At 41.8% G+C, this 17736-nt stretch overlaps 1 protein-coding gene across 1 annotated transcript in view; it reads right to left on the bottom strand.

Moving 5' to 3' along the window:
• Positions 1-17736, bottom strand: part of TMEM132D (transmembrane protein 132D) — a 636541-nt gene that overhangs the window by 298931 nt on the left and 319874 nt on the right. The gene's annotated exons all lie outside the window — the stretch shown is intronic.

The raw sequence follows: 17736 nt of genomic DNA on the forward strand, positions 1-17736 counted from the left end.
CTCTCTCTCTCTCTCTCTCTCTCTCTCTCTCTGCTTCTTCTAGTAGTGACTCTAACCCCATCAAAAGAGGTCCTACTCTTATGACCTTATTTAACTTTAACTACCATGTAAAGCCCTATCTCCAGACACAGGTACGTTAAGGGTTAGGGCTTCAACATACAAATTTGGAAGGGGCAGACAACAATTCAGTGCATACCAGAAGACTTGGGCTGAGTGTAGAAGGGGATTTGAAGTTTCTGGGGTAGAAGTGAAGAGTTAGAGCTGAAGGGAACAGTAGAGGGGACAGAGCCATGGCTAGATGCTCAGTCATGTTGGAGGAAGCCAAGGGCTTAGTAGGGCATTTTTTAGCTGTGCTTGTATTTCCCTTTGATAGCCATAGCACAAGAGCTGCCAAGTGACCTGCAAGGACACCAACTTCCGCCCCAAGACTCCTAGACATAGCTTGCATTGCTCAACCCACTAACCCTAAAATATGGCAGGAAGTCTCAGAGAAGGAGGATGGGGACTGGGTAGGGTGGCATTAATTTAAATAAAATGATATAAAAACTGTATGTGGGTGGGAATTAAGGTCACTCCTTGGGGATCCGCCCATCTCCAACCCAGGACAGATAAACCATTCCCCAGCACCAGGACATCAGAGCAGTGTCTACTTGGGGCCTTCACTACCTGGACCGAATTTCTCAGAGGCCATGGTAAGCACAGTGGACCAGAGAAATTTTCAAAGTAGCAAACACTTCAGCCACAACACTATGCTCACGGAGGTCAGACTTCGGTACAGTTTCACATAAATCACATCAATTCTGCCACAGCAAGTTCAACAATAATGTCTCACTTTATGTAAAAAAGATGAGTCAACATCAACTTTATGATAATTCAACTTTATGATAATTCACGCTCAACTTTATGATAATTCAACAAATTATTCCAAACAGCAGTTAGTAAACATAGAGCAATTTACAAACAGCTCAATCATAAGATAATGTGGTTTGGGCTACACATGTGTGGTTGTGTCAACACTGGAGACAAAACTGGTATTGTTTTAGAACCCTGGTTAATGATGTTGTGTACATATTGGAGATCACCTGTGTTATCAGGCAACCCCAGGGCTGAGGTCTACCACCACAGATTCTAATTTGATTGGTCTGGAGCATACACTGGGCGTGTCTTGGCGATTGAAAAATCCCTCCCATGTTTCAAATATAAACTCCACTTGAGAGCTGCTGTCTCTAAACTGCTGGGAAGCTAAATTGTCTGGAGGAGTTCCTCCTATCAGATTTGTGGATGAAGGATGGAGTATGTGCTACTTAAACTGTTGTTCCCAACCTGGACAGCACAGTAGTCACCTGGGAAGCGGTAAGACAGCCTAGCTCTCAGTTCCAGAAGTATTGATTCCAGAGGTCTGAGATGCCACCTAGCACTTGGATTTAAAGCACAAACTGTAGTTCTCAGCTCACTCAACATGGGGGGGTGCCCCCAAAATGGAATTATCTTTTGGAGGTGGACCCCTTGTAGTACAGGCATCCCCCGCTAGGTAAGCATACTGGGAATCCATCAGCATCACCGGACCAGCTAGCACTGTCGAGAGACAATTTGTGGAAGAAATGTCTCGAGTTGTGACAAGCAGGTGACTGGCTCTTCCACCATGACAATGCACTCGCCCACAATGCACTGAATGTTCAGCAGTTTTGGACCCAAAAATGGCATGACCCCCAGCCCCATGACCCCTATTCACCTGATCACACCCTCAGTGACTTTTGTTTGTTTCTCTGGAAGAAAAAATCTTCAAAGAGAAACGTTTTGCAGATGTGGAAGAGGTGAAACAACTAATGGCAGAAGTGCAAAAAGGCATCAAAATGGATAAGTTCAAAAACTGTTTTAAGCAGTGTACAAAGTATCGGGATAGGTATATTTCATCAAACAGAGAGTACTTTAAAGGTGACTGAATTTAAACATGTAAGAATAAATACACAAGTTTTTATAAATAAATTCCTGGTTTGGGGGGTCCTCCCTCATACCAGAATCATTTGAGAGCTTTACAAACTGATGTCTGAGCCCGGGCCACAGAAGTTCTCATTTTAAATGAATCTGCAGGACTATATAGCCTTGGCAATGATTGTTTGTAAAGCTCCCCAGGGGATCCTACAAGCATCCAGAATTGGAAACAAGTGATGTAAACATTTTAGGTGGAAACAGTGATACTTGGCTGGAACTAGAGTGAGAATGTAATAGCAGGACTTTGCTTCCTAGAGAAAAAAGACTGCTATAACTTTTCAGAAAGAAATACAACAATCCCATGTTTAACAGGGTGGCCAGGGCAGGTGTTGAGTGCTGAACTAAATTTATACATTGAAGTCCAAACCCTCAGTATCTCAGAATGTGACCATTTGGAGATAAGGCTTTTAAAGATGTACTTAAGGGTAAATGAAGTCATTAGGGTGGGGTTTGTTAAAAGTAAATTAAAATGGAGACCAGGCCTGAAGAATCCTGAAGTAGACAAAAGCAATTAGGTGTCAAAAGTAACCTTAACTTTGTTTGAGTTGCAAACTGAAGAGAAAAAACTTGAGCTGTTTCTTGTAAATGCGTATATTAAAGAAAGATAGAACTCTAGTTCAGCCACTCAGAAGCAACCAACAGACTTACATAAGTAGGGACTTTTCAATGGAGTAGAGCAAATAAGGCAACTGTATCCCTGTAACCAGTTAAATATTTTATTTGCTTTATTTCCATGTCTGTCTTATCAGCCTCCCCACCCCTCCTTATTTCCTGGTGAAGCGTTTGAACCACTTCTTGTTTGAAGCTGCCCAACTCATTAATCTATATTTGCTCAGACAAACTCTTTAAACATTTTACTGCACCTCAGTTTACCTTTTTTTTCTTTTTGAATCAGGGTCTCACTCTGTCACCCAGGCAGGAGTGCACACGCATGATCATGGCTCACCTCAGCCTCAACCTCCTGGGTTCAGGGGATCCTTCCACTTCAGCCTCCCAAGTAGCTGGGACTACAGGTGTTCACCACCATGCCCAGCTCATTAAAAAAAAATTTTTTATAGAGGGGAGGTCTTGCCATGGTGCCTAGGTTGGTCTAGAACTCCTGGACTCAAGCAATTCTCCCGCCTTGGTCTCTCTAAGTGCCGGCATAAGCCACTGCACGCACCTGGCAGTTTGACTTTTATTAAACAGGTCCCAATCCTAATGACTGATGGCCTTCTAAGAAGATGTTAGGGTACAGACACCCACAGAGAAAAGACCATGTGAAGACACGGAGAGATGATATCATCTACACATCAAGAGAGAGACTTCAGAAGACACCAACACTTCCTGCATCTTGATTTCGGATTTCTAGCTTCTAGAACTGTGGGAACATAAACACCTGTTGTTTAATCCCCAAGTCTGTGACACTTTGTTTGGGCAGCCCTAGCTGACAACACTCAGGGCTTCTCCAGTGTCTGGACATTTAAAAGGTGTCATAATTCAAGACAGGTTGTGAGCCAGGGGGCATCTCAGAGCCAGCATTCCGGGCTGAGAGAAGGGCACAGGCATTAAGCTCTCCGCTACACCTAGGGATGTTCAAAGAAACAGCAGAATGAAACCGACTGCTCTGTTTAACTGTTAAGGTACTGCCAAGGGCACGGTCTATGGTGTCCCAGTGTCCCTTCTGTGAGGATCAACAAAAGAAGTCTCATCCCGGTGCTGCTATCAAGTGGAGACATGCATCTCCCCAGTAACATTTCCGTCGTGTGGTTACTGTGAGCCTTCTGCTTGACTGTATTCTTTTGTCTGTTGACAAGGACATTTAGAAAGAAATATCTGGTCTACCTTCTGCAACTATGCAGAACCACACGCTGTGAATCTGTGATGCATCCTAACCTGATTTTTCTATTTTCCTTCCACCACGTGGCCTCCCTTAATTATTTTTCTTTCCTATGGTCAACTATGGCAATCTAGTCACTTTAAATCATTTGTGGAACACAGTCGGGTATAAATAACTATAAAATATTACCTGGAGTATTTTTGACCCATAACTATCATCTTCAGACAAAGTCAACATATCACGTGATTTTGTCATCTTGCCTATTTCTGCCATTGCTGGACAACATCCTGAAACTTTGCACACGCCTCTTTTGAAGGCATTTAATCAGACAGCCTCTTTTCTCTTTTAAGGCCACATCGAAATAATCATTTCCTCAAAGTGAAACTTCAGAATGTATTGGAGAACAATTAGGTGCTCCATGCCTCAAAGGAAATTGTAATTAAAAGATGAGAGGCTGTCTTAAGGGTGCGGACATGCACATCATAGGTCTGGTTTCGTCGAGGCAGGCAAGCCCAGTCTTTGAGGTTGTCTCCGTGTCTAACATGGATATTCCAGCGTTGATCAAAGCAACGTTCCTTTCAGCAATGCGGCTCTCCAGGAGCAGTTTTGCCACCCAGCACTCTCGAAACTAATTGAAAGCTGTGGTCAGGCTGTGTTCTGAAATGCAGACACTTTTAAAGTTCTCAATAGCTAGGAGTAGATTTCTCGGGAGCTAATCAAAGGTTTTTGGGGGAACCTGAGAGGGATAATTTCAAAGGTAGTTGAAAGCTGGAGCACTTTGGCTGAAACAGAAAATTAAATAATGGGGTCTCTCCATGCTTTGCTAGTTCCTTCTCAGGGCTGTGTGCCCTGAAGCAAATCTGGACACGGTTCCTGGCTGGTTCTAAATGCAAGAGTGCCACCCCATTTTCCATTCAGCCACTTGCAGGAATCCATTTACCAGTGATAGAAGCTTGGTGAACTGTGGCAGGGTCCAGTGATTTTGAAATGTAGCCATCAGCACCATTATTGCTTGCTGTACTTTTTCAGTAGGGACTTAGTTGCCACTGGGAAGTTCCATCAACAGGAATGATGGAGGTTGATGGGCAAATTTTGAAATGTCTTAAGCAGCTTCCGAGAGGCAAACAACACATGCATGCTCTGAATGTTCTTTTCAATAACCATGTGCCTCTGGATGTTGTCAGGAGGTAATTGCCCAGGAATGCGGGTGCACTTAATCAGATAGGTCTCCAAGAATATGCTTTTAATCCAATCAATGGATCATGTTTAATGAACCTGATTATGGGTAATAAACGATGAAAATGTGTTATCCTGGGGAAAGCTTTCATTCTAATATGTGATTTAATGTTGTGGAAATACTAGTTAGCCCTGTCTCTCAGTACTGTTTATTCCAGATCTAAATTTGACTACAACTCTGCTGTCAATTACACACAAACACACACAGACACACACAGATATATACAGTTAGTTAAATTACAGTCTTCATAATTTGTACCCAATAAAAACAGAAAGAAGGCATGAGACTGCACAATGATCAGAATAGCACCTGTCTCCCAGAAGTCAGCAATTATTCAAGATCTATGAATGGATGAATGGATGGATGGGTGGCTGGCTGGCTGGCTGAAACGGATAAAAATGCCTCCTTCCACAGGACATCTGGACATCACAATAAGTGGAAAACAACCGTTGATACTGTTTGAGAATCAATCATGAAACCAGCACTACCCAACACACCTGTGGTAGCAACGACATATATCCTGGTTCCAGCACTCCTCTCCAGGCATAGTAGAGTTTCTCTAGAAGGAACATACTAATAAAACATATTTTATAAGAGGTAGTTGACGGAATGGTTTTGCATGAAAACTAGGATGCTAGAAAGGGAGGGGTCGTTAGGCTATAGACCCTTGTCTTGGTCCATTTGCGCTGCTGTAACAAAATACCATAAACTGGACAGTTTATCAGCAAAATAAACTTGTTTCTCACAATTGAAGAAATAAGATGGGACTGGGAAGCTGAAGATCAAGGCGCTGGGGGTATTTGATGTCTGGGGAAGACTTGGTTTGCAGAGGGCTGTCTTCTTGCTGTGGTCCGTCCTCTTTTGTGGCAAAAGGACCAAGGGAACTCTCTGGAGCCTCTTTAATAAGGGAACTAATCCCATGTACAAGGACTCCGACCTCATGACCTGATCACCTCCCCAGTGCTTACCTCCTGAAACTGTGGTCGTCTGGGATAGGTTTCTACATATAAAGATGGTAGGGACTGGTCACATGCACTTAGACAGAGCAACCTGCTGAACTGGATAGTCTATCTTCTCACAAAGCAACTGGCAAACTCAGGCTGTCCTCAGATTGATGTATGACACCTCTGTCTTTATGTGACTCCCTAGACCTTAAGAAGGGCATGACTCCTTGGAAAGGGGTTCCACTACTTCCGTAGTCTATCAGTTCACCAATCTCAGGATGAAGCTTTCTTTGTTTTGTTTTGTTTTCATCTTAACTTCCCTGAAACTGGAGTGACAATGTTGCCTTTGTGAACATGTGAACCTGGTTGCCTTACTGATGGTATACCTGGATGACGGTAACCCTTTCATACTTTAGCCAACAATCCACTTCAAGGAAGCTTGGAGGGGGGAATATGAGTGCTGGTTGTGGTCCGAAGCCGTCCATGGACATCTTCTGTTAAAATCAAGAGAGTACCAAAATCTAACTCATAGTAGGAGTTGCTTGTAAGGAAATTCTGAAACAATAGTTGAGATTCCTTTGTACAAAATGCTTACCTCTTAAAGGTAAGAAGGCCATACTTTGGAAAAATAGGTCATGAAGATTCGAAGTTGATGTGATCCAGAAAAGCTACATTTAATTTAAAAAGCTTGGAGATACCAATTTATTTCATTTTTATTTTACTTACATTCATACTGGAGTGGTATATAATAAAAACTTGAGTCTAAAAGAGATCTTTCATTGAGTATAAAAATTATGAAAAAGAAATATTGTGTCATAGTTCAAATGGCATATATTTTTCCTTATTGTCAATCAAAATGATGATGCATTTTAGATCCAATAAAACAGAGTAATAGCATTCATTTACATGAGACTGCATTTAACAACGTACATTTTAAAAATATTACACAAAGATATAATAAACTGCTCATTATCTTCAGGATTTGCTTAGCAAGCAAGCATATAATCCAAAGAAAGAACTCTCCCATTTCTTACAGGAAATAATTTCAATGATTGATATTCAAAATCTCCATTTCTGTTCTATCGAAAATTAAGCATTTTTAATTATAACTAATACTGATATGATTAGAGCTTCATATGCATTTATATGAAATAATAGAGAAAGATTCCTTTACCCTTTACCTGGGTTATCCCAACAGTAACATTTTGCATAATCACAGGGCAATATCACAGTCAGCATATGAGCACTGATAAAATCCACAGATCTTAATCAGGTGTCCCTAGCTGTGTGTGTGTGTGTGTGTGTGTGTGTGTGTGTGTGTGTGTGTGTGTGTGTGTGTGTGTGTTTAGTTTTATGTTACATTATCACCACAATCAGGATACTGGATGGTTCAATCCCTACAAGGATTCATCTCCCTCCTGCCTCATCACCCCCTTCTCTTATCCCTGAAACCACTGTTCTCCATCTCTAAAACTTCGTCATTTCTATTCAAACATTTTTATTTATTTCAACAGCTTGAAGGGTACAAATAGTTTTGGGGGTACCCATCACCCCCACCTGTGCACACTGCACTCAGCGGGTGATTTTTCCATCCCTCCTCCTTGACCCTCTCCCCGTTCTCTGTGCCTTTGCAGACCGTGAGTTTAGTGCCCGCTTACAAGTGAGAGCACTCGGGGTCTGGTTTTCCATTCCTGCATTACTTTACTTCACACAATGGTCTCCAATTCCAACTGAGTTGCTGCAAAAGACATTATTTTGTTCTTTTCATGGCTGAATAGTATTCCATTAAAACTTCATCATTTCTCAAATGTTCTATGTATGGAATCATACAGTATGCAATGTTTTAGAACTGGATTTTTTTTTTTTCCACTCAGCATAACTTTCTGGAGCTTTCCAGTTTGTTGCATATATCACTAGTTCAATTCTTTTTATTGCTAAGTGAAATAGTTTTGAGAAATGAATGGATATTGAATCATTTGAGAATTGGGTTGGACTGTTATTTAGAGAAGTGTGTAAAGAATGTCATTAGTCTGCCCTCCCTAAGTAGCAAGACTGGTAGTGGCAACTTTGCCATGAATCACTCCAGTCATTTGATCAACCTGGGAAGTGAGAGCAGGGGTGGGAGACACAAATCAAACTCACACGTAATTTCAAAGCCCCTATATTCAAAGTCTTCCTTGAAAATACCCTGCATTTTCTTTAAAGTCAAAACTGTTAACTTAAAGCAACTATGTTAGTTGATATTTGATTTCTTTCTTTCTACCTGTGAACTCTTATAGATACACAAACAAGCAGTGATAAAGTTGTCAAAGAAAATCTAGCAAAAGAGAGAAATGAGGCTCTGAGCGTCTCAGGAAAAGATTCTCTACCTTGGAGAATATTGGAAAGTACCTCCTCCCTTCCTATTACCAACCAACTTGCAGTTATAGGTTTTTACTGCAGTGGAGATTGGGATATCCTTTCTGTTTTTAAGGCTGTATTTAACAAACACTTCCGGTGCATCTACCACCATCTCTTAGGTGATTTTTTTTTTTTTTTTTTGAGTTGGAGTCTCACTCTGTCACCCAGACTGGAGTGCAGTGGCGGCTCCCAGCCACCGCAGCCTCGACCTGCTGGGCTCTGGCGATCCTTCCGCCTCCGCCTTCCAAGTAGCTGGAACTACAGGCAAGCGCTACCATGCCCGGCTAGTTTTTGATTTATTGTAGAGATGAGGTCTCGCCAAGTTGCCCAGGCGGGTCTCGAACCTGGGGCTCAGGCAATCCACTCACCTCAGCCTCCCAAAGCGCAGGATTACAGGCTGAGCCACTGAGCCTGGCTCTTAGGCAATTTTTACTGATTCCTATTTTGCATATGAGGAACCTTAAACACAGCAGGTTAAGAGATTTTCCCCAGGTTCTGTGGTTGTGAAGTGAAAAGGCAATGCTTTGACACCAGGTAGTCTCTCTCCAGAGGGTTGTCTGCACTTTCCTTCTTATTTCTCAAGCTTTGTGTTGAAGTCCATGAAGCCTACAGGAAGGCACACATTCTATATGCATGGAGCTTGACACATGTTTGCACGCTGAATTCTTCTTGTAATCAGCATCTGGATTCAATCACAGAAAATTAACAACCTTCCAGGGGTTCCTTTCCAGTCACTACCCTCTGCTGAACAGGACCACTTTCTTGGCTCCTGAAAGCACAGATTAGTTTTGCCTGTTGTTGGTACTTTATGTAAATGGATTACATAGATCATACTCTCCTGTGTCTGGCTTCTCTCATTTAGCATGAGCTATTGCTATGTGCAGTTGTAGTCATCAATTCTTGTTATTCAGTGTTCTTGGGAGAAAAAAATGCTGCTGCTGGTGCAAGTCCATATTGTGAAAGCCTATTAAATTCCACTAGCAATTGAAATTTTCATCCTGCTACCAAAGAAGAATTTAAATTCAGCAGTCCATTTAAATATCAAACCCTCCCACTTCTATCTAGTGATCAAACATAAACTTAGGAGCTGGTTTACAAAGCTTTTTCTCTGAAACTTACCACCTTTCAAGCCACGGCCATTTTAATCAAGATTAGAACATCTGATCACAGTTTTTTGAGCACCTAAATTTCTTCCAGTCCATTAAGTTGACAAGGGGCATTCAATTACCAAGTATTACTATAATCATCTCTGGAAAAGCATCTCTAGGCAATACTTACAACTTGGAGACTTGCTCCAGCAAAATAATAATTGTTAGTTGTCCATCACATTGAAAGATAGTGCTGGACCCAAGATCCCTCCGGCAAGGTGGCTTACAGGTAAGATGGTTTGTGAAGTGGAAAAGTACAGCCCATCCACTGTGGCAATCCTGATCATTTGATAACAGACAACACAGAGTCCCAAATCTCAAGTGTAAAAAAATATTGATTCAACTGAGCCAGCCAAAGAAAGAGAAGAGAGAGACCCTCATTATGAGCACCAAAGGTCCATTTTTACACCATGGCCTCTTGTTTGCACACCTTGTAAGGGACTTAGAAAGCAGAACTCTTTATATAAGCATGTAGCCTTGTGAAAAAGTAAAAATGTGAGGATTGGGCTTAGGATTGAGATCAGGCTTAGACCCTGATCCATTCTCCTGAGAGCTAACACCCAGGGGCACAGGAGGAGATCTAGTTCTCTTTTATGGCCGTGGGTGCCATTGCAGCTCCCTTGTTCTCTCGATCTTTTGATAGAATTGTTATTAAATCTATAATTTCTTGGCTGTGTTTTCTGTTGGTGTGGGCTTAGCTGCAGAGGACGTAGCTAACTCTATTTATTCCAGGGTATTAATGACTTATAGGATCACTGGGACTCTAGGCTGAATTTCTAGCTTCTAAGAATAACTCCTAAAGCCACACAACAGAAATGGACCACCAAGAATCTCCCGCCTCTGCCCCAGCCAGAGAGCTAAGGAGCCCAGCAGACTGCTGACCAAACCAGGTGACCACTTCAGCTTCCAGCTCCCGGCTGCAGCAGTGACGGAATAGGTTCCATGGCTTGACCCTGTCCCCATGCTGCCCAGGTCCAAATCCAAATTTGCACGTGAGCATCTCATTGGAGATACCTAAAACATGCCCAGCAATCCTGGCTGCAAGGACTCTGGAGATGTCTTTTTAAAAATTTTTTATTTTAAAGATGTGAGGTACAATTCAGGGTTAGATATACATATGGTCATTGTACAAGTAAAGTTTGGGTCTCACTTTGGTCCTCACATCACCTGGTTTGAGATCAGGTATACTAATTGGTGAAGTGTGCCCTCCTCCCAACTCCCCCTGGCAGTTTCTCACTCCTGCCAATCCCTTTCTTGTAGGATTATGATAATTGTTCAGGGTCCGCTTATGAGTGAGAACATGTGGTACTTAGTTCTTTGTTTCTGTGATAGATCACTGCGTACGATAGACTCTAAATCCATCCAAGTGGATTGCAAAGTCCATAATTTTGTTCTTCTTTGTGGCTATGTAATATTCCATCATGTATATGTGCTACATTTTTTTTTTATCCAGTCCTCTTTCCATGGGCAGTACAGTTGGACCCATGTTTTGCTATTGTGAATAGGGCTTCAATAAACACGTATGAGCAGGTATCTTTTTTGTAGAATGATTTGAGTTCCTCTGGGTATATTCCCAGAAGGGGGATTGCTGGGTCATATAGGAAGTCAATTTTTAGATGTTTTAGGAATCGCCACGCTGTTTTCCACAGGGGTTGTACTAGTTTACACTCTCACCAACAGTGTAGAAGTGTTCCCTTTTCCCCATATCTTCTCCAACATCTGTTGTTTTTAGAGTTATTGATGATGGCCATCCTGACCGGAGTTAGGAGGTATCTCAATGTGGCTTTAATTTGCATTTCTCTAATGACTAGTGAGGCTGAGCATTTTTTCATGTGTCTGTTAGCTGCTCATATGTCTTCTTTTGAGAAGTGTCTGGAAGTATAGTTCTTAGCTGCTCACCAGGAGGATGGCAGAACACTAAGCCCACCAGTCCTCAGCATGGAGCATTTAGACAACCAAGCCACAGAAACACAGAACGCCCACTATACCGCCTCATTCTTTAAAACTTTTTGCTTTTACATCTTAAGTCAACTCTAGAGACAAGCTTTGTTGAAGGTGAAGTTTTCACTAGTTAAAACGATAGTTCTCTGACTTCAATGTGGATTAAATTCAAGTGGAGAGCTTGAGAACAACAGAAGGCTGAATCCCAACTCCCAAAAGAGCCTGGTGTACACAGGCTGGGGGGGCCCAGACCATGCCTGGTTTATTCCCATGTATAGTCAGAGTTGAGGAACGCTGGGTTAGACAGTACTGTGGTCACCGCAAATCTACTGTTTTCTGAAAACTATAGCATCTCACTGACTGTGTAGAAAACTCTCTCATTGAACCCAGGACCAAACTGCCAAAATAGATAATCCACAAAAAAGGAGATTCACGGACATGCTCTGAGGGCCGGCACAACACACACACACTTGGCATAAGCAAAGAGAAGTTGTGTCAGAGTGCCTGGGGCATCTTAATTAGCAAAGCCTTGTGTATGGAAACGCGATATTCAGTCACCAAGTCAACTATGGCAAATATAAGAGCTTACAAAACTTTAAGAGTGCATTAAACAAAACAAACAAATGAAAATAAACAAAGGGCACCCTGCAACAAAATCACAGTAGGCTGGACTATGCAAGCTGACTGAGGCAAGACTCCAAAAAAATGCCCAAAAGCCAAAAAATAAGCAAAAAGCAACTGGCATCAGGAAGAACTCCTGGGGATTTAGGCTACTTTTTCATCTACCTTCCAGACAAAAAAGTCCCAAAACCCAAAGTCACCCCACGGCTCCTGGAAAACAAATGAAATAGCAACAATCTGCATTTTTGGCTCTATTTATCGATGATGGAAGTTTGCATCAAGTTTCCATAACTTTATTTATTTTTTAAAATTTTATATTATTATAGAGATGTGGGATACAAATAAAGGTTAACTATAAAAGTAGGATGCATGCAGGTGAAGTTTGATCCTCCAACTGTCCCTCAATTTCCCTCGTTTAGGACCAGATACTCTTTGTATTGTTACAAGGTCTCACCCCTCCCTCCCTTCCCTGACAATGCCCAGCGACTGCCTATCCCTACCTTGTGCTAATGTGATTAATGTTCAAGTTCCACTGAAGAGTGAGAACATTTGTATCCAGTTCTTTGTTTCTATGATAGATCACTAAGTATGACGGTCTCCAACTCCACTCAGTTTGCTGTGAAGTCCATGATTTTGTTCCTTATGGCTACATAATACTCCAACATGTATATGTACCACATATTCTTTATCCAGTCCACTTTTGATGGGCAGTATAGTTGGAGACCTAAATATCCCACTAACAGTTCTAGATAGATCATTGAGGCAAAATTATCAATAAGGAGACTGGAACTTCAGCTAGATGCTTGACCAAATCGACTTGATAGACATCTACAGAACAGTTCACCCAACGGCTACAGAGTATACATTTTACTCATCAGCACGTGGAACATACTCCAAGATGGATCACATTCTTGGACATATATCAAGCATAAAAAAGTCCAAAAGATTGAAAAATGTCATGTGTCTATTAAGATCACAGTGGAATAAAAGTAAATATCGCGACCAACAAGATCCTCCCAAAACACCCAAAGGCATGGATACTAAACAACATGCTGCTGAATGGCTTCTGGGTCAACATGGAAATCAAGACAAATAAACAATTCCTGGAAACAAATGAAAACAAAGACACATCTTATCAGAATCTCTGGGATGCCAAGAAAGCAGGGTTAGGAGGAAAATTCATAGCATTGCATGCACAGATCAAGAAAATAGAAAGATCACAAGTAAACAGCTTACTGTCACACACAAGAGAGCTAGAAAGACAGGACCACCAAAATCCCAGTCCCATTATTTTAGAAAGCAAAGAAGATCCATGTAATTTCTTTCTCAAGCACAGACCCTGGCTGCTCACAGGGTGGTCCATGGATGAGCATCCCTTAGAACTGGTGAGAGATGCAGACTCAGGCCCACCGCAGACATTTGAATCAGCATCTGCATTCTGGCACAATCTCCAGGTGATGCACCCACACATACATTACAGCCCAAGAAGCACTGGACAAAATTTCCCCATATTCCCCGCATTTTAGACCACATGCACATATGCTTCCGTGTCAAAGCGTAACATCCTATTTAAGAATTTTTGAGGCTCTCAAAAAGGAAGCAGCTTTCCAATTTACTAGATTTGAGCCCATCAGCTCTCTCATGACAGAATGTGTTTGTTACTCACATACATCGTCTGAAATAGTTTCCTTCTTCTCAAATTGTCTGTTATACGTAAACTTCCTCTGAAGCTACGGTTTTGTCCATCCCACCATTCTAATGAGGATTTTGAAATGTTTAAAGTGTTCTCTAAACATCCTGGATCATACATTTACTAGGACATTTAGCAGAGAGTAGTTTGGCATCTTGGTTATTCCCAGTGACGTGAAGATAAACAGATGCTCCCTTCCCTCCTGGCCACCAACCAGCCTTGTAACTGTCTATGACTGTCGGGTTGATTTTTAAGAAAACAAAACTGAAATTTCCTTCTTCTTTTAACTGTGCAGCAAGAATTAGTTGAAAATACAAATTAAATCTCCTATGTTCTGACAAGAGAGTAAGGAGACAAGATTAACTGCTAAAAATGTCTCTCTGTTTTATCTTCAGGTTTAATAATTTAGCACCTGAATTGTTGGCTCAGAAGGCAAACAATATCTTCTGTTGCATATTTTATGACCGAATTTCAGAGAGCAACAAGCCAGTAGCCAAACCTCTGGTGCATACTTAATGGACTCTACAGAGGAGGACTGTTAGGGAAGAGACTGGGGATTTTGTGGAACATGCCACACAGAGGTTCGGGGAGGGTCAAGTCCTCAGTACGAGCACTGGAATTAGCTTCCACGGGAGACACAGATCCCAGGCTGCTCCTGCCAGCTCCTGCCAGGGATGTGCTCTTGACAGACTGACTGATTAGAGCAATCACTTTCTGAGGACTCAGTGTGGCTCAGCCCTGTGTGCCCATCTGGCTTCTGGCATGCACACATCCTTAATCCCAGGTTTACAACAGGATATTTTGTACTTTTTAATGAAATGGAGAACATTCTCTTGGCCCAATAACTGGAAACCTTGCCAGTTGCTAAAGTACCATGTAATAAAAATAGTGATTGTCAACGTCTCAGGCATAGAAGAATACTAACGCTAACATAAACACTAACGCCAACGTCAACACCAACACCCACTAACACTAACAGACCTATACCAAGGCTAACACTAACATTAATATAACTACAAATACTAACACAAAGACTAATGCTAACATCAACACTGACACTACCACTTACACCAACACCACCACCAACACTAATACAATATGAACACTAACGCTTACACCAAGGTGAACACTAACACTAATATTATTACGAACACTAACAGCAACACTAAGACTAACATCAACACCAACACTAACACTAAAACCAACACTATTACTAATACAAACACTAACACTCACATTGATGCTAACAATAAGACCGATTCTAATACTTACACTAATACTAAAATTAATACCAACTAACACCAACACTAACACATATTCATACAAACACTAATATCGACACCAAGACTAACACTAATATTAATACAAACACTGAAACAAAGACTAATACTAACATGAGGACCAAAACTAACAAAAACACCAACACCAAAGCCAACAATAACACCAACACCAACACCAATACTAATTATTAATACAAACATTAACACCAAGACTAACACTAACACTAACACCAACAGCAACACTAACGTTACCACTAATAGAAATATCAACACTAATACTAACACCAAAACCAACGCTTATACTAATACAAACAGTAACTCCAAGACCAACACTCATGGCCACGCTAACAACACCAGTACTAATACTTACACTAATACTGGCACTAATGTTCATACCAACAATAACACCAACACTGAAATCAATGCCAATACTAATATTATATTAATACTAATGCCAATGCCAGTGCTAATACTAACTAGTACGAAAGCCAACGCAAATACTAATACAACCGAAATTCCATACTATAAATAAAATAATAACAGCTGACATAGATTAAGCATTTACTACGTGTGTTCTAATACTAAATGAGTATCTCCTCTTTTAGCTTCTGAAAGTGCTCTTTGAAGTAGGGATGATTACTTTTTCCGCTAACAGATGAAGAAACTGAGGCAGAGAGTAGGTAGGCTTTTGTCCAAGATTAAGTAACTGATAAACAGAGGAGTAAAGATATGAAAACAAGCTGTTGGATTCCATAATAGAGGCCTGTGACTTTTCTTCCTCTGTGGGCAGTTTAAGCTGTAGCCACGTCACACTGTTGAGTTTCTTGGAAATGCTGAAATTTGGCCACTTTTACCAGTGAGGACCAGCATTTTTTTCTATGACATATGACCCCCACCCTCTCCACAGGCCATAACGCCAGAGAAGTGGCTTGGCAGGAAGAAGATTGTGTGACAGGGATTGTCACTGTTGTGTCTTGCACATTTGAGCCGTTTCTGCACTGGTGAATTTTCCCAGGGTATGTCTACACCAGTGGCTGGCCAACCGTGGCCATGGGCGACATCAGGCCCTCTGTCTGGATCTGTGTGTGCAGTTCTATTGAGCACAGCCCCTCCTTTCCCATTTATAGATGATTTATGGCTCCTTCCATGTTACAACAGCCCAGTTGAGTAGCCAAAGCTGGAACCATGTGCCTCAAGAAGCCAATAGCATTTCCTCTCCAACCACGGACTGATCAACAACCACAACCTGAAACTGCACCCCTCGCCTCCCATCTTGAGTCTCAAGTCAATCTGGACCCCACCCCTCTTGCCAGACACAGGCTACTGGTATTTCTGGATTTGTGAGAAAGTTTGCGGATACAAGGCACAGACAACTCGACTTAGACTGGCTCCAACCATAAGGAAAAAGTGAATGCTCTGTGCTCATGAGAAGTCCAGGCTTATGTTGGCTCTCAGTACGAAAGAAGCCAGGTCTTGAGATCCCCTGGTGTCTGCATAGTGAGGCACTGATGCCGGAAAGGCAAACACAACCCCACCTGCCACTTCCAAGGGACTCTCCTGGGTCCTCCTTCTTCCTGTGTTGACTCTGGGAACACTCGCTCCACCCTGGTTATGTCACATGACCTTGTCTTCACTTACCCTTCCTATCTTGGGGCTTCGTATCGAAAGGAAACCTCACCGATGGGGGAACGTGTCCTCAGAAGCCACACCACATTCTTGTCCCTGTTCCAGGCTGTGGGAGGGGTGATGGGCAAGTGACATTATCCCTGTCCTAGTTTATTTGTGAAGTGCAGATTTTAATATTCCCCACCTCATAGGATTTGTGTGAGATTTACATGATTTCAAATGTGCTATCACTCATACACACATGCACATATATAACTAGCACGTAGTGCAGCACGTACTATATACTTGTTAATGATTATATCTGTGGATCTATTAGGCCCTTATTCTTTTCATGAACATTTTCTCCCTCTTGCCTTAATAAAGTCATCCCCAAGCTTCTGTCATGAACTCATTTCTTGCAATTTCATTGTTTTCCCTGAGTGAACTCATTCACTCCCAGAGCCCCACTCTGACTCACACAATGATAACATTAATGATATAACAATGATAAACTTATCAGTAGATGACTTTTCTTGTGTACTTCTAATATACGGCTTCTAAAACCTTGGGGGGATTGACTAGCTTGATTCCTACAACAAACTTTGAGAGATTGAAGAATAGAAATAGATGCACATAGGAAGGCTAACACTAACATTAACACGAAAGGAAACACTAATAGAAAGATTAAAGCTAACACCAACACCAACACTAACACTACTACAGAATAGAGAGTGAAGGTCTAACATACGTCTACTTGGAGATGTTGAAGGGGAGGAGACATCGAAGAGAGACTGAGAGATTTTAGAAATCAATGACTGCCAGTCCTCAGAATGACACCAGCACAGCAAGGGATGGGGAAGCTCATCTGGACAGATCCCTGGGCCGTGGATACCTCCAGGCAGCGCCAGGATGAGCCATGTGAAGTCTCAGGACTCAGTGTTTCTCCTTCCGCCCTGTGGACTAAGATCTCATCACTTACCTTCCTCTGATCCAGTGGTTCTCAACCTTGACCACACATTAAATCACCAAAGGTGCTGTTGTCTTTTTTTTTTTTTTTGA

The sequence above is a fragment of the Carlito syrichta genome, unplaced genomic scaffold, assembly GCF_000164805.1.
Source record: "Carlito syrichta isolate Samal-C Ts95f unplaced genomic scaffold, Tarsius_syrichta-2.0.1 Scaffold316442, whole genome shotgun sequence".
NCBI lineage: Eukaryota > Metazoa > Chordata > Mammalia > Primates > Tarsiidae > Carlito > Carlito syrichta.